Genomic DNA, 24,609 nt, shown 5'->3' on the forward strand with positions numbered 1-24,609 from the left:
AAACCCTGATTCATGCTTTTGTCTCATCACGTCTGGACTACTGTAATGCACTTTTTTCAGGCCTACCTAATTCAAGCATCAAAAATCTTCAACTCGTGCAAAATGCGGCTGCACGGATACTAACTAGAACTAGAAAATGTTATCACATCACACCAGTTTTGTCCGCCCTACACTGGCTTCCTATCCAAGCCCGTTCTGACTTTAAAGTGCTACTCCTCACCTACAAAATTTTAAATGGGCTTGCACCGCTCTATCTATCCGATCTCATCTCCCGATACTCGCCCGCTCGTGCTCTGCGCTCACAAAATGCGGGGCTTCTATCGACCCCTAGGGTTAAAAGGAAATCCGCCGGCCACAGAGCCTTTGTCTACCGCGCTCCCTACCTGTGGAACAAATTACCTGCCGTCATCAGGGGCGCCTGCTCTGTCGAAGCTTTTAAATCCCTGCTTAAGACTCATCTTTTCTCTCTCTCCTTCAACCTACCCTGATCTCACCTGGTCGGGGACTGACCTTTAGATTAATCTGTGTAGTTTAGTTATGGTACAGGGTACTACATGGTACCACTGGGTAGTTTACTACAGGGTAGTTTAGTTAGGGTACAGGGTACTACATGGTACTACATGGTACTACATGGTACTACATGGCACTACAGGGTACTACATGGCTCTACGTGGCTCTACGTGGCTCTACGTGGCACTACATGGCACTACAGGGTACTACATGACACTACAGGGTACTACAGGGTACTACATGGCACTACAGGGTACTATAGGGTACTACATGGCACTACGGGGTACTACATGGCACTACAGGGTACTACATGTCTGCTCCTTTGCAGCACCACAAACATGGGAACTCTCTAACTCTCCCCCCCCCCCCTCTCCCCCCCCCCCCCCCCCCCCCCCCCTCCCCCTTCTCTCTGAGTGCCCGTCTCCTGGCGCTGACTAAGGTGATGGATGCCTCGGGGTCTTGGCCAAGATTGTAGTGACTGCTCTACATGCACCTCCGAGGCCTTGGATCAGTCATTCACCGCCGTCTGTCCGTGGTCCTGTCAACTGATTAACAGTATCAACAGACTGTTAACAGATTAACAGTCAACGCGGTTTCATTGCTGGGTTAAGTACTTCTATTCTATTCACATAATACGCCTACTTCATATATCTACTCCATTCACATATATGCCTACCACTTGTATCTATTGCTATGTCCGCCTACTACAATCTCATGAGCTGTCTAACGCCTGTCCCGTCTCCCTGTCTCCCTATGACTTGCTGTCCTGGAGTGTTGACCAGAGTGTTGGACGTCCCGTGACGAAGGCCGGGAGGTTGCGACCCCCTCTGCGTGCCCCCCTGTCTCCGGAGGTCTCGTAGTGGTGAACGGAGTGCCGGATGTCCCGCGATGACGTCGGGGAGTTCGCGACCCTCTCTGCGCCGCCCCCTATCTCCCTGTCTCCGGCTGTCCCTAAGCAACGACCGGAGTGTTAAATGTCCCTTGACTAAGACGGGGAGGACGTGGCCCTCTTTGCGCCGCCCCTGTGCCTCAAATAGATTCGCTATCAGCTCTATCTTTAATCTTTCAAAATGTTCAGTTGCTATCGCTATTAGCTCTATCTTTAATTTTTCAAAATGTACAGTTGCTATTGCATGCACTCATCTGTGTTCCACTACACACATGAGTGCATGCTTACCAACTGTCCGTCTGCAACACTACTATCACCAACATCTAAGAAGGGAGATCCCCCCTTGAATGGCCCTTCTAAGGTTTCTCTCCTCCACACTGCCTGTGGAGCTTTTTTTCCCTATTGTTAGGTTTTAGTGAGTTTTTCCTTACCTTCACGTGGGGTATGTCTGGGAGTGCTTGCATTCTTTCATTTATTTGTATTCATCTAAAAATGTTTGGACCTTATGGTGTTCTTGTTCTGTTCTTGACTTATTGTTATGTTTTCTTCTTGACTTGTTTAAAGAAGATCTGTACGGCCCATGGGGACATTAACGTGTGTTGTCGGGCCCTATAAATAAATTTGATTTGATTTGATTTGATTTAGATGACTGTTGATTGGACGAGGAGTTGGGTTGCTTCTTTTGTCAGGAAGGGGCGGATCCTTCTGACGTTGCTGAAGGAGCTGTAACGTTAGCTTGAATGAAAGAGAAGGGGCTGTAATGTTAGCTTGAAAGGGGAGGGGCTGTAATGTTAGCTTGAATGAAAGAGCAGGGGCTGTAACGTTAGGTTGAAAGAGGAGGGGCTGTAATGTTAGCTTGACTGAAAGAGGAAGGGCGGTAATGTTAGCTTGAATGAAAGAGGAGGGGCTGTAACGTTAACTTGGCTGAAAGAGGAGGGGCTGTAACGTTAGGTTGAATGAAATAGGAGGGGCTGTAATGTTAGTTTGAAAGAGGGGGGGCTGTAATGTTAGCTTGAATGAAAGAGGAGGGGCTGTAATGTTAGCTTGACTGAAAGAAGAGGGGCTGTAATGTTAGGTTGAATGAAAGAGGAGGGGCTGTAACGTTAGGTTGAATGAAAGAGGAGGGGCTGTAATGATAGGTTGAATGAAAGAGGAGGGGCTGTAATGTTAGCTTGACTGAAAGAGGAGGGGCTGTAACGTTAGGTTGAATGAAAGAGGAGGGGCTGTAATGTTAGGTTGAAAGAGGAGGAGCTGTAACGTTAGGTTGAATGAAAGAGGAAGGACTGTAATGTTAGGTTGAAAGGGGAGGGGCTGTAATGTTAGCTTGAAAGGGGAGGGGCTGTAATGTTAGCTTGAATGAAAGAGGAGGGGCTGTAACGTTAGCTTGACTGAAAGAGGAGGGGCTGTAACGTTAGGTTGAATGAAATAGGAGGGGCTGTAACGTTAGGTTGAAAGAGGAGGGGCTGTAATGTTAGGTTGACTGAAAGAGGAGGGGCTGTAATGTTAGCTTGAATGAAAGAGGAGGGGCTGTAACGTTAGCTTGACTGAAAGAGGAGGGGCTGTAATGTTAGGTTGAATGAAATAGGAGGGGCTGTAACGTTAGGTTGAAAGAGGAGGGGCTGTAATGTTAGCTTGAATGAAAGAGGAGGGGCTGTAATGTTAGATTGAATGAAAGAGGAGGGGCTGTAATGATAGGTTGAATGAAAGAGGAGGGGCTGTAATGTTAGCTTGACTGAAAGAGGAGGGGCTGTAATGTTAGGTTGAGTGAAAGAGGAGGGGCTGTAATGTTAGGTTGAAAGGGGAGGGGCTGTAATGTTAGCTTGAAAGGGGAGGGGCTGTAATGTTAGCTTGACTGAAAGAGGAGGGGCTGTAATGTTAGCTTGAATGAAAGAGCAGGGGCTGTAACGTTAGGTTGAAAGAGGAGGGGCTGTAATGTTAGCTTAACTGAAAGAGGAGGGGCTGTAATGTTAGCTTGAATGAAAGAGGAGTGGCTGTAACGTTAGCTTGACTGAAAGAGGAGGGGCTGTAACGTTAGGTTGAATGAAATAGGAGGGGCTGTAACGTTAGGTTGAAAGAGGAGGGGCTGTAATGTTAGCTTGAATGAAAGAGGAGGGGCTGTAATGTTAGCTTGAATGAAAGAGGAGGGGCTGTAATGTTATCTTGAATGAAAGAGGAGGCGCTGTAACGTTAGCTTGACTGAAAGAAGAGGGGCTGTAATGTTAGGCTGAATGAAAGAGGAGGGATGTAACGTTAGGTTGAATGAAAGAGGAGGGGCTGTAATGATAGGTTGAATGAAAGAGGAGGGGATGTAATGTTAGCTTGACTGAAAGAGGAGGGGCTGGAATGTTATGTTGAAAGAGGAGGGGCTGTAATGTTAGGTTGAAAGAGGAGGAGCTGTAACGTTAGCTTGAATGAAAGAGGAGGGGCTGTAACATTAGGTTGAAAGAGGGGCTGTAATGTTAGGTTGAAAGAGGAGGGGCTGTAACGTTAGGTTGACTGAAAGAGGAGCGGCTGTAACGTTAGGTTGAAAGAGGAGGGGCTGTAAAGTTAGATTGACTGAAAGAGGAGGGGCTGTAACGTTAGGCTGAAATAGGAGGGGCTGTAAAGTTAGGTTGACTGAAAGAGGAGGGGCTGTAACGTTAGGTTGACTGAAAGAGGAGCGGCTGTAATGTTAGGTTGAAAGAGGAGGGGCTGTAAAGTTAGATTGACTGAAAGAGGAGGGGCTGTAACGTTAGGCTGAAATAGAAGGGGCTGTAAAGTTAGGTTGACTGAAAGAGGAGGGGCTGTAACGTTAGGTTGAAAGAGGAGGGGCTGTGACATTAGGTTGAAAGAGGAAGGGCTGTAACGTTAGGTTGACTGAAAAAGGAGGGGCTGTAACGTTAGGTTGAAAGAGGACGGGCTGTAATGTTAAGTTGACTGAAAGAGGAGGGGCTGTAATGTTAGCTTGAATGAAAGAGGATGGTCTGTAATGTTAGGTTTAAATGGGAGGGGCTGTAATGTTAGCTTGACTGAAAGAGGAGGGGCTGTAATGTTAGCTTGACTGAAAGAGGAGGGGATGTAATGTTAGCTTGAAAGGGGAGGGGCTGTAATGTTAGCTTGACTGAAAGAGGAGGGGCTGTAATGTTAGCTTGAATGAAAGAGCAGGGGCTGTAACGTTAGGTTGAAAGAGGAGGGGCTTTACTGTTAGCTTGACTGAAAGAGGAGGGGCTGTAATGTTAGCTTGAATGAAAGAGGAGGGGCTGTAATGTTAGCTTGACTGAAAGAGGAGGGGCTGTAACGTTAGGTTGAATGAAAGCGGAGGGGCTGTAACGTTAGGTTGAAAGAGGAGGGGCTGTAATGTTAGCTTGAATGAAAGAGGAGGGGCTGTAATGTTAGCTTGACTGAAAGAGGAGGGGCTGTAATGTTAGGTTGAATGAAAGAGGATGGGGCTGTAATGTTAGGTTGAATGAAAGAGGAGGGGCTGTAACGTTAGGTTGAATGAAAGAGGAGGGGCTGTAATGTTAGGTTGAATGAAAGAGGGGCTGTAATGTTAGCTTGACTGAAAGAGGAGGGGCTGTAATGTTAGGTTGAATGAAAGAGGAGGGGCTGTAATGTTAGCTTGACTGAAAGAGGAGGGGCTGTAATGTTAGGTTGAATGAAAGAGGAGGGGCTGTAATCTTAGCATGACTGAAAGAGGAGGGGCTGTAATGTTAGCTTGAATGAAAGAGGAGGGGCTGTAACGTTAGGTTGAATGAAAGAGGAGGGGCTGTAATGTTAGGTTGAATGAAAGAGGAGGGGCTGTAATTTTAGCTTGACTGAAAGAGGAGGGGCTGTAACGTTAGGTTGAACGAAAGAGGAGGGGCTGTAATGTTAGGTTGAAAGAGGAGGAGCTGTAACGTTAGCTTGAATGAAAGAGGAGGGGCTGTAACGTTAGATTGAAAGAGGAGGGGCTGTAATGTTAGGTTGAAAGAGGAGGAGCTGTAACGTTAGCTTGAATGAACGAGGAGGGGCTGTAATGTTAGGTTGAAAGAGGAGGGGCTGTAATGTTAAGTTGAAAGAGGAGGGGCTGTAATGTTAGGTTGAAAAAGGAGGTGCTGTAACGTTAGGTTGACTGAAAGAGGAGCGGCTGTAACGTTAGGTTGAAAGAGGAGGGGCTGTAATGTTAGGTTGAAAGAGGAGGGGCTGTAAAGTTAGGTTGACTGAAAGAGGAGGGGCTGTAACGTTAGGTTGAAAGAGGAGGGGCTGTGAAGTTAGGTTGACTGAAAGAGGAGGGGCTGTAACGTTAGGTTGACTGAAAGAGGAGGGGCTGTAACGTTAGGTTGAAAGAGGACAGGCTGTAATGTTAAGTTGAATGAAAGAGGAGGCGCTGTAACATTAGCTTGACTGAAAGAGGAGAGGCTGTAATGTTAGCTTGACTGAAAGATGAGGGGCTGTAATGTTAGCTTGACTGAAAGAGGAGGGGCTGTAATGTTAGCTTGAATGAAAGAGGAGGGGCTGTAACGTTAGGTTGAATGAAAGAGGAGGGGCTGTAATGTTATCTTGACTGAAAGAGGAGGGGCTGTAATGTTAGCTTGAATGAACGAGGAGGGGCTGTAATGTTAGGTTGAATGAAAGAGGAGGGGCTGTAATGTTAGGTTGAATGAAAGAGGAGGGGCTGTAATGTTAGCTTGAATGAAAGAGGAGGGGCTGTGATGTTAGGTTGAATGAAAGAAGGCTGCTCCTTATCTGGCATTTACTAAATTCACTGCCACCAAACCTGACCTATCATCATTATGGTAAAAGATAAGAAATAAACAAGAATGGTTTAATTTTGTATTGGTCACATATTCAAATTGAATAAAAATCATTGACGCAGTATCATTGACTGCTATTCATTGGATGATCCAGCCTTGACTCCACACATTAATAAAAATGAAGCCTTCTGATTGGGCAGACTTGTGCCTCCTAGGCCCAATCCAGCCTTCGCCCCTGATAAACGTTCACACGCAAGAGAAACAGATATGTTGCAACTTCCTCCTTATTTACCCATTTCATATGAGTATTTAAAGGAAAACTCCAACATTTTGGGAAATTAGCTTATTTAACATCTTCCCTGGAGTTAGACAAGAAGATATATACCTTTTTTGTCTCTGTGCGTGCATTTAGCTTTGGGAACAGTCGCTCCGTTAGCATAGCTTAGCTTCATCACTGGAAGTGAGGGGGGGCCGGAGCCTGACGTTCCCTTACAGTGTATAGTTTGATTGATTGATTGAAAAGTTTATTAACAGATTGCAGAATGACTTACTTGACTTAATCCTCTTTACCCCGTTGGGGGGCATAGGGCGTCCACCAGAGCTCTCCATCTCACTCTCTTCTGGGCCAGGGCCTTTGCTTCTTTCCAGCTCACTCCGATGTTCTTTAGGTCTTGGAGTGTGGAAGGTGTTTCTCGGCCTACCGGCTTTCCTCTTCCCCTGCGGTTTGTAGTCCAAGGCCTGTCTAGTGATGTTGTTGGAGTCCTTCCTAAGGGTATGCCCTATCCAGTTCCACTTTCTCCTTTTGATGGTGGTAGCTATGCTGTCCTGGTTGGTTATCCTCCACAGCTCTTCATTTGTGGTTTTGATGGGCCACCACAGCTTGAGGATGTAGCGCAGGCATTTGTTGACAAACACCTGGATCTTGCTTGTGAGGCCCTCAGTAGTCTTCCACGTCTCAGAGCCGTAGAGCAGGACAGTCTTCACATTGGTATTGAAGATCTGTAGCTTGGTGTTGTTGGAGAGTTGCTTGGACAACCAGATTGCAGAATACACTCCAAATACAACTCCAAAACGTTCATGTAAACATCTTGTGACCTGTGTATTCACCACGTGGAGAAATAAAAAATTATTGAATTAGACAATTACGTTTTATAAGCAAATATACTCTGAACTATTTTTTGCCTAACCACTCCTCTCTGAGCGCAGCCAGTGATTTCAACGTGTCGTCGTGATTGTTGACATTCTCATTCATTCAAAGGATCCGAACCGATTGAAGTTTATGGATACCATGACTTAAAATCCTCTTACCTTGACAATTAAAAGCCTCCCCAATTTAGAAAACAGTAATCCAATGGCTGGTATTGTTATACCGGACGCTCTAAGCTAACCGGAGCTAACACAGATCAGGATGGTAAAGCATATATAATGACTTCCTTTCTGGGGTTTTCAAAATAAAAGTGCGATGTTTATAGCAGCGGAAAACGTTTATTTTGTACATTATCTAACGTTAACACGAACCTAAACTAACGTTACAACTAACCTAAAGTTAGTTTAGGTTCATGTTAACGGTAGATAATGTACAAAATAAACGTTTTCCGCTGCTATAAAAGTTGCACTTTTATTTTGAAAACCCCAGAAAGGAAGTCATTATATATGCTTTACCATCCTGATCTGTGTTAGCTCCGGTTAGCTCAGAGCGTCCGGTATAACAATACCAGCCATTGGATTACTGTTTTATAAATTGGGGAGGCTTTTAATCGTCAAGGTAAGAGGATTTTAAGTCATGGTATCCATAAACTCAAGTTTCAAGTTTCTCAAGTTTCTTTAATAGTTGTCATACAGAAGTACAGAATACTTTCATACAAAATGCTTCTTACTGTTACGCTCCAGAGACTGTGCTAGACAAGATAGTATCAAATAACATAGTATAGCATGTAAATTAGAAGTAGAAAATGAGGTCACAGTGTTCAGTATAGACATATGTACAATGTTTGATGCAGAATAGACGTAACTGAGTTACCATATAATATACAATACTATGCAGTGTACTAATGTACAATACTATATAGTGCAAAGCAGAAATGGGATGAGGTACAATTTAGGTACAATTTACAGTAAGGTGTACGAGTTGTAGTGCAATCCTTCATCAATAAATATAAAGTGTGGGGAGTGGGTGCTACAGTGTGTTTGTTTAAAGTGAGTGTGTGCTATAAAGTGTGGGGAGTGGGTGCTACAGTGTGTTTGTTTAAAGTGAGTGTGTGCGTGTGGATGTGTGTGCTATGTGCGTTTGATGGTTGTTGTGTAGTGTTCATTGTTCGTTGAGCAGCCTGATGGCCTGGGGATAGAAGCTTCTTCTGAGTCTTTCTGTGCTCGCCTTGAGACTCCGGTATCGCTTGCCTGACCGCAGCAGTTCAAAGAGGCAGTTGTTCGGGTGACTGGAGTCTTTAATGATTATCTTAGCCTTGCCCCTGCACCGCTTGTTGTAAATGTTCTGGAGGGTGGGGAGCCCCCCTCCAATTGTGCGTTCGGCTGAACGTGTCACTCTTTGTAGTCTGCTTCGGTCTTGTGCAGTGCTATTCCCAAACCAGGAGGTGATGTTGCCAGTCAGGATGCTCTCTATTGTACATGAGTAGACGTTCTTAAGGATCTTCTGACTGACTTGGAACTTCCTTAGGCGCCTGAGGAAGTAGAGGCGTTCAATCGGTTCTGATCCTTTGAATGAATGAGAATGTCAACAATCACGACGACACGTTGAAATCACTGGCTGCGCTCAGAGAGGAGTGGTTAGGCCAAAAATAGTTCAGAGTATATTTGCTTATAAAACGTAATTGTCTAATTCAATTATTTTTTATTTCTCCACGTGGTGAATACACAGGTCACAACATGTTTACATGAACGTTTTGGAGTTGTATTTGGAGTGTATTCTGCAATCTGTTAATAAACTTTTCAATCAATCAATCAAACTATACACTGTAAAGGCCCTCCCATAGTCGAGCAGACTGTACACAGAGCAGACTCCGCGGAGGTCCGCACGGACTCTTTGAGCTTTGATCTCAGCGGACAGCAGACCCACAGCAGAGTCCAAGTGCGAAGCTCCTATTTTCTGACGCGCGGACGTCCGCGCCGCTGACTTGGTGTCACACAAAACGCTGCTCGGCGTTTTGGTTGACATCGAACTGCATTTAATGTGACGCCGATCTGCATTTTACTCTGACCACTCGCTCCGTGCCAAGAGAGATGTTTGAATGGCTTTTCTAAATGAAGTGTGTAAAATTGCTAGTTTTATTTCGAAATATTGGAAACGGAGATAACATAGAGATAACATAGAATGTTATCTCCGTTTCCAATATTTTGAAATAAAACTGGTGCTTTTATTTCATGCAATGCGTGTTTGTCATTTCAGCACCACGCGCTGTCCATCTCAAGCCTATACGGTACATTGCATCTCGCTGCCTATATACCTGTTATTCAAGTGCGTAAAACTGCCAGTTTTATTATCGAAATATTGGAAACGGAGATAACAACTCTTTATTTTGACATCGGATGACGACGACATGACAGAAGTTGAACAGCGTGGGGACAATTGTGTAAACTGGCATGTGACATGTAGGAAATTGGTCCGTGGAGGTCCGCTCGACTATGAAAGCTCAAAGAGTCCAGTGGACCTCCGCTGAGTCCAGTCCGCTCAACTATGGGATGGCCTTAAGGGAACGTAAGGCTCCGGCCCCCACTCACTTCCAGTGATGAAGCTAAGCTATGCTAACGGAGCGACAGTTCCCAAAGCTAAATGCACGCACAGAGACAAAAAAGGTATGTATCTTCTTGTCTAACTCCAATAAGCTAATAAGCTAATCCATAAGCTAATTTCCCAAAATGTTGGAGTTTTCTTTTAAGCTCCATTGTCCTTTATTTGTCATGTAACCCTGTTGAAGACATGTTGCCGAAACGCCTTGGTTTTAATAAAGAGCAGTATTTTTTTTTGAGAATATTTCTCCCTTGTGTACACACAAATGTACACACACACACACACACACACACACACACACACACACACACACACACACACACACACACACACACACACACACACACACACACACACACACACACACACACACACACACACTCACTCTCTTCTTTGGTCTTTTGATTGCTGTGCACCTGACTCGAACTAAATCACAGTGAATGTACTTGTCGGTTCCACCGGCCCTTAACAAGATCTTTGTAGCTACAACCTTCACACTGTAAAGCGTTACGTTGAACTTGATTTAGTCCCACAGAAAGCAGGCCGCCCTGAGGTAGGACAGATGTCCCCTCCCCGATGATATTGACATTGACTAAGCGCTGTAAACACGCGCACACAGATGGCACTGTGAGACTGATTACTTATTTGACACATTGATAACGAATCGAGGATTCTTGTAATCACCGCAATCCTTTGTGATGCCAAGGGGAAAAAGCAGCATCAATGACAAACATGTGGAGATTGATGCTTAAAGCCTTGTGAAATAGCTGTCATTTTCCTTAGCGGTCGGACATGTCTGATTGAAGGAGTTCACCTCGGCGCTGCTGTTGTTTGAGAGGTTAGGGATGTGTTTCGTTTCGACCTTCTCTTCTCTGAACACACCTCAGAGGCTTTCCCCTCCTCGCGGTGGGGCTTAGCGTGGAATACTAAAGGACCATGAGGATACTGTACTCAGAATCACAAATCAGAAAACCCTGGGATCGCCGTTAAGAGGAGAGCGCGGGGATGATAGTTATGCACACATCAGATGAGGCGCTGGAGCCATGTGAATCAAAGAGCAGATCAACACTCTAAACTTGCGTTGCGTGTTGTGGGGGTGTTATCAGCTGGGGGCCGCTTGTCAGGATGAGAGGGAGAATGGACAGCAAAATACAGTTGCGTTCTCAAGGAAAACCTGCTGTCGAAATTGGTGAGGAGATTCCCCTTTCAACGTGACAGCGACGCAAAGCACCAGGGGTGGCGGGAAGCAATTCAGCAATATATTGCAATGTTTTAATATAATATTTATATATGTTTGCTTGACAATCCTATGTTGCTGCAATAAAAATGATTGGAGCGAGGTGAACAGACTGAAAACATTATCGTATTAGATGAAACAGATGATATACAGTATATATATGGTGAACAGACTGAAAACATTATCGTATTAGATGAAACGGTATGATATACAGTATACATAAATATGTAACGGATGGTACCGCAAGGCGCAGTCACGATGGACTTCAGATGTTGTGAAGTGACTGTGGCAAGTAGCGGTGCTATGGGTTTAACTCACTCTCATCCTCAAAAGACACATAGACACGTTGCAAAGCAGTGAGTTTGCTTCTTGGTATAGCGGTCTGTGCTGTCGACCCGTGGTGCGGCAGACCACGGGTTCGAAACTCCCTCGGGGCATCGAAGTTTAAGGTGACGATATGACAACCGTTACATATATAGTGAGGTGAACAGACTGAAAACATTATCGTATTAGATGAAACAGATGATATATATTGCAGATGTTGACACAGTTGACATAATTTGCAGTTGAAAGAAGGTGATAAAGCGCAATATATCACAATATTATGATATTGCAATTACGTGACTCTAGTATCATGGGGCCTCTAGTGATTCCCACCCCTATTTTAGATTATATATATATTTTAGATTAGATTAGCATACTGCACCTTATTTGTACTGTATACTTACTTCATCAGAGAATATATTTAGCATTTTTTAGCATTTCGCATTTTTTGATTATATATATTAGATTCGATATTAGTTATTCGATTATATATATATATTGTAACTATTAATTGTACAGCAAATATAACTGAGAGGGCATACCCTCATCTTGCATCTTGACCTTTTTACACTGCCTATTTGCCCATTATGTGCATGTCCAGAGTTAATTATATTGTTATGTTGTTTACACTGCCTATTTTTATTTTATATCTTTTTTATTTCTTTTTTACTTTAGACAATGGATCTGAGAAACTAATGGTATCATTGCTGCAGCAACTTTGTAAGACACAATCGAGCACAAGAACGATAATGGTTAGGCCATGACATCACATTAAAATTTTCATGATTTAAGATCCAAATTAAAAATAGTTTATTACATATTAATTTGCATAGAAACCACAGTGCCAGGTGCACAGACAACACCTAGGTGCTGCTATGTTGAAACTAAATAAGAATGACATAATAAACAATGCCATGTGCAGCTCATCGATAGTGTATTGTTGCATCTTCTGACATGACAATGGTGCCTAGTAAACACTATATTCCCACAACGATGGGACATATAATTGAGTGCTCATTTCACCACACAGTATAATAATATAATAATAATAATAATAATAATAATAATAATAATAATAATAATAATAATAATAATAATAATAATAATAATAATAATAATAATAATAATAATAATAATAATAATAATAATAATAATAATAATAATAATAATAATAATAATAATAATAATAATAATAATAATAATAATAATAATAATAATAATAATAATAATAATAATAATAATAATAATAATAATAATAATAATAATAGTACAAACGCACACTGGCAGTAATATGCCAAAATATTTAGACACAAAAAAGCATTCATGTTAACCGCTTCCCAGCCAACAGTAGCCTATGGGCTATATATATTTGAGGACATTGCATTCCCTCATTCAATGTCCTATGCCACAGCCAAGGCTAGTCCTCATCATTATCGCCAATACGCCTCGTCATCAATCATCCTTCTCATCGATCATCAACGCTACTCAGAGAACGACAATAAAAGTGTACCTTTCCAAGGTTTCCCGCAGAAAGGTTGTTAGGCCCTGTGGCAACTGGCAAGCCCAGAGTCTACGGTCAGCAAAAACCTTTGGGTATTTTTTTGGACGAGGGCCGGGAGCCAAGTGTCTTTTTCTGACGGGGGCCCTACATTAAGTCAGTGCTAAAGGCTGACTGGAGATTTTAAAATATGACTACGTAATCTGAACGTCATTATAAATACACCGTTTATTCAACACACATTTAAAAAACTAAATGAACAACTATGGTATAGACCCTTTCAGAAGTATTCTGTTGCTAGGGGGGGGAACAGCTTTAACCCCGGTGTATTTCCTGTCAGCAACTGTACTGGAAATACAGAGGAGGCCTATTTAGAATGTGTATGTCAATTTAGATTTAGTCTATAGCAGAGTCTGACAAATAATCTGACAACAAAGTACAGTCTTAATCAGCGGAGAGGCGGTCATATTATGTATGTCAATTTAGATTTAGTCTATAGCAGAGTCTGACAAATAATCTGACAACAAAGTACAGTCTTAATCAGCGGAGAGACGGTCTCCTTGAGAGGAGAGAGGGGCTGAGAGAAGAGAGGGGCTGAGAGTAGAGACAGGGCTGAGAGGAGAGAGGGGCTGAGAGAAGAGAGGGGCTGAGAGTAGAGACAGGGCTGAGAGGAGAGACAGGGCTGAGAGGAGAGACAGGGCTGAGAGGAGAGAGGGGCTGAGAGAAGAGAGGAGCTGATAGGAGAGAGGGGCTGAGAGAAGAGAGGGGCTGAGAGGAGAGACAAGGCTGAGAGGAGAGACAGGGCTGAGAGGAGAGAGGGGCTGAGAGTAGAGACAGGGCTGAGAGGAGAGAGGAGCTGAGAGAAGAGAGGGGCTGATAGGAGAGCGGGGCTGAGAGAAGAGAGGGGCTGAGAGGAGAGACAGGGCTGAGAGGAGATACAGGGCTGAGAGGAGAGAGGGGCTGAGACTGAGAGAAGAGATGGGCTGATAGGAGAGAGGGGCTGAGAGAAGAGAGGGGCTGAGAGGAGAGACAGGGCTGAGAGGAGAGACAGGGCTGAGAGGAGAGGAGAGACAGGGCTGAGAGGAGAGGGGGGCTGATAGGAGAGGAGAGACAGGGCTGAGAGGAGAGGAAGACTGGGCTGAGAGAAGAGATGGGGCTGAGAGGAGAGGAATACTGGGCTGAGAGGAGAGAGGGGCTGAGAGGAGAGGAGAGGAGAGGAGAGACAGGGCTGAGAGGAGAGACTGGGCTGATAGGAGAGATGGGACTGAGAGGAGGGGAGAGACAGGGCTGAGAGGAGAGACAGGGCTGAGAGGAGAGAGGGGCTGAGAGGAGAGGAGAGACAGGGCTGAGAGGAGAGACTGGGCTGAGAGGAGAGATGGGGCTGAGAGGAGGGGAGAGACAGGGCTGAGAGGAGAGACAGGGCTGAGAGGAGAGACAGGGCTGAGAGGAGAGATGGGGCTGAGAGGAGAGACATGGCTGAGAGGAGAGACAGGGCTGAGAGGAGAGACAGGACTGTGAGGAGAGACATGGCTGAGAGGAGAGACAGGGCTGAGAAAAGAGACAGGGCTGAGAGGAGAGATGGGGCTGAGAGGAGAGACATGGCTGAGAGGAGAGACAGGGCTGAGAGGAGAGACAGGACTGTGAGGAGAGACATGGCTGAGAGGAGAGACAGGACTGATAGGAGAGACAGGGCTGAGAGGAGAGACGGCCGAGAAAACAAGTGCCCAAAGTTTGGGATAATTTCAAGCTAAGCGAAAACTCTGCACAGTCACTGTGTCTATTGTAAAACAGAACTAGCCTACCATCCCCAGAGTGGACCCGACAAGGTAACATTTAATAGGGTTGAATATACCTGCTATACTGGACTGGTGCGTGTTAGGCTCCACCTGGTCTTTTTTTATGCATCACTGTAAGGATAGTAGGTAGGGTGTGTGAGTGTGGCACTGAATCTAAAGCTGTAGACTTGGCGGTGATCAGGATGTCTGTAGTCTACCATAATATTCTATTTGCTCATGGAATTTACTAATGTTACATACTGATTGTGTGCCTATGGGCTGTCAGCACAGGGACCCTGGATGCATTTTAATTGTCAAGGGAAACCATTAATGGCAATAATTATACACTTCTTGTGATTTTTAATATGGATACATATTATGTATGAAGGGTTACGGTTGCCAAGGTAACAGAATACATCTCAGTAGCCTACTGGTACAGCATGCAGTACATTTTTCGTATAGCTTGTAAATCACCTATTAGTAGCCTGGTGTTGGTTTGGTTGAGGAACGGGATGTTTCTGTAATGTGATTCTTTCAATAAATATGTGTTAGTGTGGTTCCTGAGTTTGTCAAGTCTGAGGGCCACTGGTCTAAAGCATTTCATCTTGATTGAAATAATTTTACATATTATGGTCATTTTCATTCAATTACATTTTACATGGAAATCAAATAACCAACCAAAAAGACTGGTATGGTCCTTTTGAATGGAGTGTTCTGTACTAATACTACTAGCTACTACCACCACCACCACCACTACTACTACTACTACTACTACTACTACTACTACTACTACTACTACTACTACTACTACTACTACTACCACTACCACTACCACTACCACTACTACTACTACTACTACTACTACTACTACTACTACCACTACCACTACCACTACCACTACTACTACTACTACTACTACTACTACTACTACTACTACTACTACTACTACTACTACTACTACTACTACTACTACTACTACTCAAGTTTCTTTAATAGTTGTCATACAGAAGTACAGAATACTTTTATACGAAATGCTTCTTACTGTTACGCTCCAGAGACTGTGCAAGACAAGATAAGTATGAAATAAAATAACATAGAAATAAAATAACATAGTATAGCATGTAAATTAGAAGTAAAAAAAATTAGGTCACAGTGTTCAGTATAGACATATGTACAATCTTCGATGCAGAGTAGACGTAACTGAGTTACCATATAATATACAATACTGTGTAGTGTACTAATATACAATACTATATAGTGCAAGGCAGAAATAGGATGAGGTGCAATTTAGGTACAATTTACAGTAGGTGTACGAGTTGTAGTGCAAATCCTTTATCAATAAATATAAAGTGTGTTTGTGTGATCTAAAGTGTGGAGAGTGGGTGCTGCAGTGTGTTGTTTGTTTAAGTGAGTGTGTGCGTGTGGGTGTGTGTGCTGTGTGCATTTGATGGTTGTTGCATAGTGTTTATTGTTCGTTTAGCAGCCTGATGGCCTGGGGATAGAAGCTTCTTCTGAGTCTTTCTGTGCTTGCCTTAAGACTCCGGTATCGCTTGCCTGACCGCAGCAGTTCAAAGAGGCAGTTGTTCGGGTGGCTCGAGTCCTTAATAATTCTCTTAGCCTTCCCCTTGCACCGCTTGTTGTAAATGTTCTGGAGGGTGGGAAGCCCCCCTCCAATTGTGCGTTCGGCTGAACGTGTCACTCTTTGTAGTCTGCTACGGTCTTGTGCAGTGCTATTCCCAAACCAGGAGGTGATGTTGCCAGTCAGGATGCTCTCTATTGTACATGAGTAGAAGTTCCTAAGGATCTTCTGACTGACTTGGAACTTCCTTAGGCGCCTGAGGAAGTAGAGGCGTTGTCGTGCCTTCTTCACAACACTGTCAATGTGTGTGGTCCATGTCAAATCCTCGGATATGTGGGCTCCGAGGTACTTGAAACTGTTCACTCTCTCAACCGGTGCCCCGTCGATGCTGAGGGGGCTGTAGTCCTTGACCCCCGACCTCCTGAAGTCCACAATCATCTCTTTTGTTTTGCTGACGTTCAGGGAGAGGCAGTTCTCCTGACACCACTGTGACAGGTTCTCTACCTCTTCCAGGTAGGCCCTTTCGTCGTTGGCAGAGATCAGGCCCACCACTACTGTGTCATCAGCAAATTTGATGATGGTGTTGTTGTTCCGCTGTGCTACGCAGTCATGTGTGTACATGGAGTAGAGGAGGGGGCTCAGAACACAGCCCTGGGGGGCCCCTATGTTGAGCGTGATGGATGAGGAGGTGCAGTTGCCTGCTCTTACCACCTGGGGTCTGCCCGTCAGGAAGTCCAAGACCCACTGGCAGAGGTCATAGTTCAAGCCCAGGTCCCTGAGCTTGGCTATGAGTTTGGAGGGGACTATGGTATTGAATGCTGAGCTGTAGTCGATGAACAGCATTCTCACATAGTTCCCCTGCCTCTTGTCCAGGTGTGATGCTGCTGTGTGCAGCACATGGGCTATGGCGTCCTCTGTGGACCTGTTGGGGCGATATGCAAATTGCAGAGGGTCCAGGTTGATGGGGAGGGAGGAACAGATGTAGCCCTTCACTAGCTTCTCAAAGCACTTCATGGCTATGGAGGTGAGGGCTACAGGGCAGTAGTCGTTGAGGCAAGCGGGCGTAGATTTTTTGGGTACAGGGATGATGGTGGACTTCTTCAGACAGGTGGGGATGACAGCCTGTTCCAAGGACAGGTTGAAGATGTCAGTGAATACCGGGGCCAGTTGGTCGGCACAGACTTTTAGGACGCGGCCGGGGATGCCGTCCGGTCCTGCTGCCTTCCTGATATTCACTTTTTTAAATATCCGTCTCACCTCATGCTCTGTTACCCTGAACACTGAGTCTCCATCAGCAGACCCCCCCCCCCCCCCCCCCCCCATTGCCGTGGTTTGTAGGCTGGTGTTTTTATTCACAGCCTCAAACCTCGCATAGAAGGAATTGAGATCATTTGCTAAGGAGATGTCATTATTCAGTTTGAGGGAGGTGCCTTTGTAATCTGTCATTGTTCTGAGGCCCTGCCACATGCCTCTAGAGTCAGCCTGTTCGAACTGAAGTTCAACTTTATCCCTGTAACGCCGTTTTGCCTCTTTTACTGCTCTCCTGACGTTGTATCTTGCCATCTTGTGTTCTTCCATGTTGCCTGTCTCCAGCCCGGTGTTGTATGCTGATGTGCGCACTTTCAGAGCCTCACGGACGGATTTGTCTACCCAGGGCTTTTGATTTGGGTAGATTTTAATTGTGGTGGAGGGGATTGTTTCTTCTACCAGAGTACAGACATAGTCAAGCACCGTTTCAGTGTATTCGTTAATATTGGCTGTTATCACGGAATACACTCCAGTCTGTGCATTCAAGTGCAGCTTGGAGTGACTCCTCTGACGTCACGGCCCAACGCTTAACCTCTCGCGAGACCACCGGCGTTCGCTTGAGACTTTGTTTATACTTTGGCAAAAGGAATATGGCGGCGTGATCGGACTTACCGAATGGACTAAGAGCCTGTGACTTATACCCATTCTTAAATTGCGAGTATACATGGTCTAATATGTTCTCGCCTCTGGTGGGACAGGTCACATGCTGATAGAAATTCGGCAACACCTTTTTAAGACGCGCGCTGTTGAAATCACCCAGAACCAAAATGGCAGCGTCAACGCTAGCTATCTGTTGTTTGTTTACCTCGTCGTGAAGTTTTGAAAGTGCGACCCCAGTGTTCGCGTGTGGTGGAATGTACACTCCGATGAGGATGATGGACGTTAACTCTCTTGGGAGGAAGAAGGGTCGACATTTTATCATGATAAACTCCAGGTCTGGGGAGCAGTGGTTAGACAGTTCCTTTGCGTTGCCTATATCGCACCACTCCTTGTTTATCATGAAGGCAATGCCGCCTCCTTTCTTCTTTAGTGACTCTTCTGCCGTCCGGTCCTTGCGAAGGACGAAGAAGTGGTCTGCCGGTTCTATTGCGTGATTCGGGACATCTGGACTCAGCCAAGTTTCTGTGAAACAGAGGACGTTACAATCCCGAATGTCCCTCTGGAATTGGATCCGTGCTCTGATGTCGTCCAGTTTATTTCCTATCGATTGCACATTGGCCAACAATATGCTGGGCAATGTGGTTCTGTGTCGTTTGGACCTCAGTCTGTTCCGGACCCCGGCTCTCTTCCCTCGTCGTCGTGGCGTCTCCTGGTTTTGGCCACGGCCACAACAAAGGATCTCCGCTGGCCATTGTTGTTGTTCGGCAATCCGATCCAGAGAGCAATCCAATCGGTAAGTTTTCTTTAATCCAATGTCAATGATTGACTGACGGTCATACACGTATAATGCACCTACAGTAGGTGCATATAAAACTCTTAATACTATAAAAATTAACAAAAGAAAGCACAGTCTCGACGGAGCGATCAGAGAGGCAGCTGTTCGTTGCGGCGCCATGATCATGAGATCTACTACTACTACTACTACTACTACTACTACTACTACTACTACTACTACTACTACTACTACTACTACTACTACTACTACTACTACTACTACTACTACTACTACTACTAGTGTTCTGGTTCTGGTTAACTCCTTCAACAGCATCAGCAGAGCACAACATGTTGTTGGGATTGAGGAGTAACAACCTACTACTAATCAACAACCACAACATTTTCCCCAAGGGGATCAATAAAGGAATATCTTACTACTACACCTACTACTGCTACTAGTAGTAATACTACGACTAATACTACTGATGCTACTACTACTACTACTACTACTACTACTACTACTACTACTACTACTACTACTACTACTACTACTACTACTACTACTACTACCACTACCACTACTACTACTACTACTACTACTACAACTACTACTACTACTGCTACTACTACTACTACTACTACTACTACTACTACTACTACTACTACTACTACTACTACTACTACACCTACTACTGCTGCTACTACTACTACTACTACTACTACTACTACTACTACTACTACTACTACTACTACTACTACTACTACTACTACTACTACTACTACTGCTACATGTAATACTACTGCTACTGCTACTAGTAGTAGTCCTACTACACCTACTACTATTACTGCTGCTACTACTACTGCTACTGCTACTGCTGCTGCTACTACTACTGCTACTACTACTACTACTACTACTACTACTACTACTACTACTACTACTACTACTACTACTACTACTACTACTACTACTACTACTGCTACTGCTACCACTACTACTAGTACTACTACTACACCTACTACTACTACTACCACCACTACTACTACTACTACTACCACCACCACGACTACTACTACTACTACTACTCTACTCGCTCTTTCTCTGGCATATGTTAGACCTTCAGCTCCGTTGAGGCAAGCCAGTCCAACGTGTCATCAGCCAGGTCGATTAGACCACGATCGCCATTCAGTGGCCGGTGTTTGGGGGAGCTACTACTACTACCGCCACTAGTACTACTACTACTACTACCACCACCACTACTGCTACTACTACCGCCACCAGGCCATGTGAGCGGATCGGAGCGTGAGCGGCGCGGGGCGCGGAGCGGGCGGTTTTGACGTGAGCGAGGAGTGGGTTTTAAAATGGGTCGGCGCGACGTCCGGAGCGAGAGTTCTCCTCCGCTCCAATCCACTCCAGGTCGCTCACAGTGGTTTAACACTGTTGATGTAATATACATGCAGTACAATGCCAAAGCAACAGATGGCGATGTACAAACATGAAGGCCATTTTCAACAAATGAGAAGGGTGAACCTGTGATATCCGGTTCAGGCTTTGTCACTGGAGAGACGCCCCTCTCTCACTCCTGTTAGAAAAAGTATCGACGCCATTGTTGTTGACGTTAGCTTACATGCTAACGTTAATGGCAGCGACCATAGCATTGTGGCTCGGCTAGCCTATCATCGCTTAATATAGCTAGTGAATGGATAAACAACGTTATTTAACATTGCAGAATGGGTACAATTACAATGCGGCTCAATACAAACAATTGTTAAGGGGCCCAGGGGGTGTAGACTGTTGTAGTTTGAGCTAATTTACACCATGCTCCAAAAAAAAAAAAAAAATCTGCCGAGCGATCTGGCGCGGGGCTCGATTCAAGGTGAGCGGGGAGCGAGCGGAGAGCGACTTGGGGGCGGGGTCAACATGATCGATTAGCGGAGCGGACCAAGCTTTAAAGAGCGAAGAGCGGATTTCTCGGCCGCGCCGGTCCGCTCACGTGGCCTGACCGCCACTACTACTACTACTAATTACTGACGTAGAAATTGACTTAGATGAAATCACTGTAACTATTATAAGGCAGAGTGTAATTACTGTAGGCTGACAGTAAGACAGGGCTGATCAAAGGCATTCCAGAAGGTGACCGGCAGTGACTGAACCAGCTGGGAACAGATAAGCCAAAAGGAGATGTTCTTGTGAAAACAAGCAGAGGCTGTTTCACACTAAAGTCATAAATAACTTGTCAGAGAAAAAAAGTGGAGTCACACAACAAGAAGAAACTGTTTCAAATGTATTATTACTAAGAATGGTAATGGTGTGATATTCGAAATTGAACTTGTTTAAAGGTCCCCTGTCTTATAAATAGAACTTCCCAGTGTTTAGCATTGCTTTCTAGCAATGGGGGTTTGTATCAATGGGGTCTGTGTCTCTTCTCATTTTGGCGGATTGCCCAATTCAGTTGAGTCTCTCTCTCTCCCTCGCTCGTTCTCTGCTCTCTCTGTCGGCACCCGCGCCACATCAACCCGTTTGAGGAAGTGTCAGTATTTCCACTTGATGTGGCGCGGGTGCCGACAGAGAGAGTAGAGAACGAGCGAGCGAGAGAGAGGGAGAGAGAGAGAGACAGAGAGGGAGAGAGATAGAGGGACAGGAGCACCCCACACACTCTTGACCGCGTGTGCGGGGAAACACACACATGCAGTCGGGAGCACTCGCATATCACTGTCAACCTGCTGCAAAATATCATTGCGCACGCTCCCACGCGCGCACCCGTATTACGATCTGTGCAATAATATTCACAGGGGTATATATTGTCATTTGCAACAAGTTACAAATGCATTGTCCCGTGGGATTATGCCCCCCGCGGCAACATTTATTAGTATCGCCCTCAATCTCTCTATGTCTCTCTCTGTCTGCCAGTGCAGACTGTGGGTGACTGTCACTCAAAGCGCTTTGCGAGTATGGGCGGAGCCCAGCCCAAAACAGCTTGAAATCTTGAATTGTAAAAATGCTGCTTTAGAGTACTTGATTAGAAATACAAAACAATGATTTTTTTTGAAAAAAACTTTACAGATGTGTTCCATAGACTCACAGGAATTGTGTAACATTGCCCAAATAGTGAAAGGAATAGCAAAACATGGGACCTTTAAATTAGACCATTAGATAAAAACCAAGCAACCTCATTAAAGTTGACTTATTCAACTTTATAAGGTTATAAAATAAGGTTTATTTAGCATTCTTTAGTTACAAAGACCATAGTATCAAAAACCCATTTAATTTACTGTGACTGTTGGTGAACTTATCAATGACATAGAAACTATTCTTAAAATAGTAGTTATATCTCATACTGGCCAATCGTGTCTTGCTCTGCCATACTGATATATCATTATCTCCAGCACCTATTGTGCCCATGGAAACCAAACACATGCACTCACTTGCACGTGACCACGCCACTCCTCACGCTTTCACCCTTCCTCATTCTTTTCCAAACGCGGAAGCAGCTCATATGCACTTTCAAACAGGTGGAACTTTGTTATGAAGCGTAGGGAGAAATTACGCAATGTTGGGCTTTCGCCAGAAGTACGCCAGCCCCCGGAACCTTCTCAGCACGTCCAGACAGCACGGCGGTCTTATCCTGTGTTTTGTTGTTTGACAGCATACCGGTGGGCTACCAGTGGCTCGCTTGGCAGTTGAGCCACGTCGCTCTCAGGTAAGACCTGCGCTGACAGGCATTGGTACTGGCATGTTTGATACTGCTCGTTGTCTCGTGAGACGACCGGGCGATATATTGGCGCGGGGGGGCTGGGTATTTGGATAAACGTGGTCATCATGACTCATTGTTAAATGTTTTTCCAAGTATCTTAGCGTGCTAATGCTACAATGTTTGGGGCGCCGTTTCCCATGTACCCCGCCGGGGCTGTCTTCACTCTTCCCTCCTCTTAACCATTTCATTACTGACGGTCAATCAGTGTCTAATGTTGGGGGTTTAGCTGAGGCTTATTTATCCTTTACATGGGTGGATGGGGTGACAACAGGGCTCAGGGCAGGTGTGCATTTGTGAATCTATGAATTGAAAATGGGGGACCCTGATGTAGACAGGACTAACGTTTTCTCTGGTCTGCATCTCCTTAACAATTGTGTGTATTGGGCTAGCCCATTCTGCAATATGTTAATAAAGTTTTCGTTCATCCATTCATTTATCCCTTACACGGGTGCATGCACAGGTGTGCCGCAGTGGAGGTTATTGCATGACTACTAGTGGAGCAGTGCTTCACTAGTAATAGACTTTGGTCAGCAGCCGCCACTGGTGTTCCGTGCTTAGTGAAGCAGGTGGCATCGGTCCTTTGCCCTGACATGGTGGAACGGTATCCCGCCCGGCCAACGCCAAGAGGCCCTGGCTTGTGGGCTGATGAAGCTTATACCACCGCAGTACAGAATTTAGCAGCAACTAACAACATTGCTCAATTGGCTGCTTTTCTGTCGAAAATGGTGTCAGGTGGTGGGTCTTAGGGCCAGCCGACGTCAAACCCATACTGGACCTGTCCCATGGAAGGTTCAGAATGTTGACCGTCACCCAGGGCTTGACATTAACTTTTTGGCTCACTAGCCACTGTGGCTAGTGGTTTTCCAAAGTCACTAGCCACTCAGCATTTTCACCAGCCAAAAATCCCCACACACGGCGATCATAACCCAACATTGTGATTATTAAAATGATCATGTGAAAATGGGCTCCAGACTCCTTTTTTCACCACCGTGATGAATGAGAGAGAGAGAGAGAGAGAGAGAGAGAGAGAGAGAGAGAGAGAGAGAGAGAGAGAGAGAGAGAGATAGAGAGAGAGAGAGAGAGAGAGAGAGAGAGAGAGAGAGAGAGAGAGAGAGAGAGAGAGAGAGAGAGAGAGATAGAGACTAAGAAGAAACTAAGAAGATCCTTGACTAGGTACAGACTCAGCGAGCACAGCCTAGCCATTGAGAAAGGTCGCCATAGGCAGACCTGGCTCCCAAGAGAAGGCAGACTATGCACCCACTGCACACAAGATGAGGTGGAAACCAAGCTCCACTTCTTAACAACCTGCCCACTATACCAAGACATCAGAGACATATACTTCAACCTGCCCACTATACCAACTACCAAGACATCAGAGACATATACTTCAACCTGCCCACTATACCAACTACCAACACATCAGAGAGAGAGAGAGAGAGAGAGAGAGAGAGAGAGAGAGAGAGAGAGAGAGAGAGAGAGAGAGAGAGAGAGAGAGAGAGAGAGAGAGAGAGAGAGAGAGAGAGAGAGAGAGAGAGAGAGAGAGAGAGAGAGAGAGAGAGAATTCAATGGAAGAACAGAACACAGAAGAATAGAACACGGTAGAATAGAATGGCTAGGAAACAAGCCATGTTTGATCTGAATGGTAAATAGACTGCAATTATATGGCAGCTTTTAACCAAGAAAGAGGCATCTGGGGCAGCTGTCCATGGTGCTGAGAGCTAACTCAGAGACCGCACAGTAATAATGTGCAGCATATTATTTGCGAGTGCTATCTTGACTATGAGGGTGGCCAGGACGGTGTTTGTCTCGAGCCCTTATGCTTACATGAATGTGGCTAGCAGCTAACAAACACCGTAATATTTATTTAATAATACACGTTACATAATACATGTTAGTTTGTTTACTT

The sequence above is a fragment of the Notolepis coatsorum genome (assembly GCF_963971535.1).
Source record: "Notolepis coatsorum genome assembly, chromosome: 2".
Taxonomy (NCBI): Eukaryota; Metazoa; Chordata; class Actinopteri; order Aulopiformes; family Paralepididae; genus Notolepis; species Notolepis coatsorum.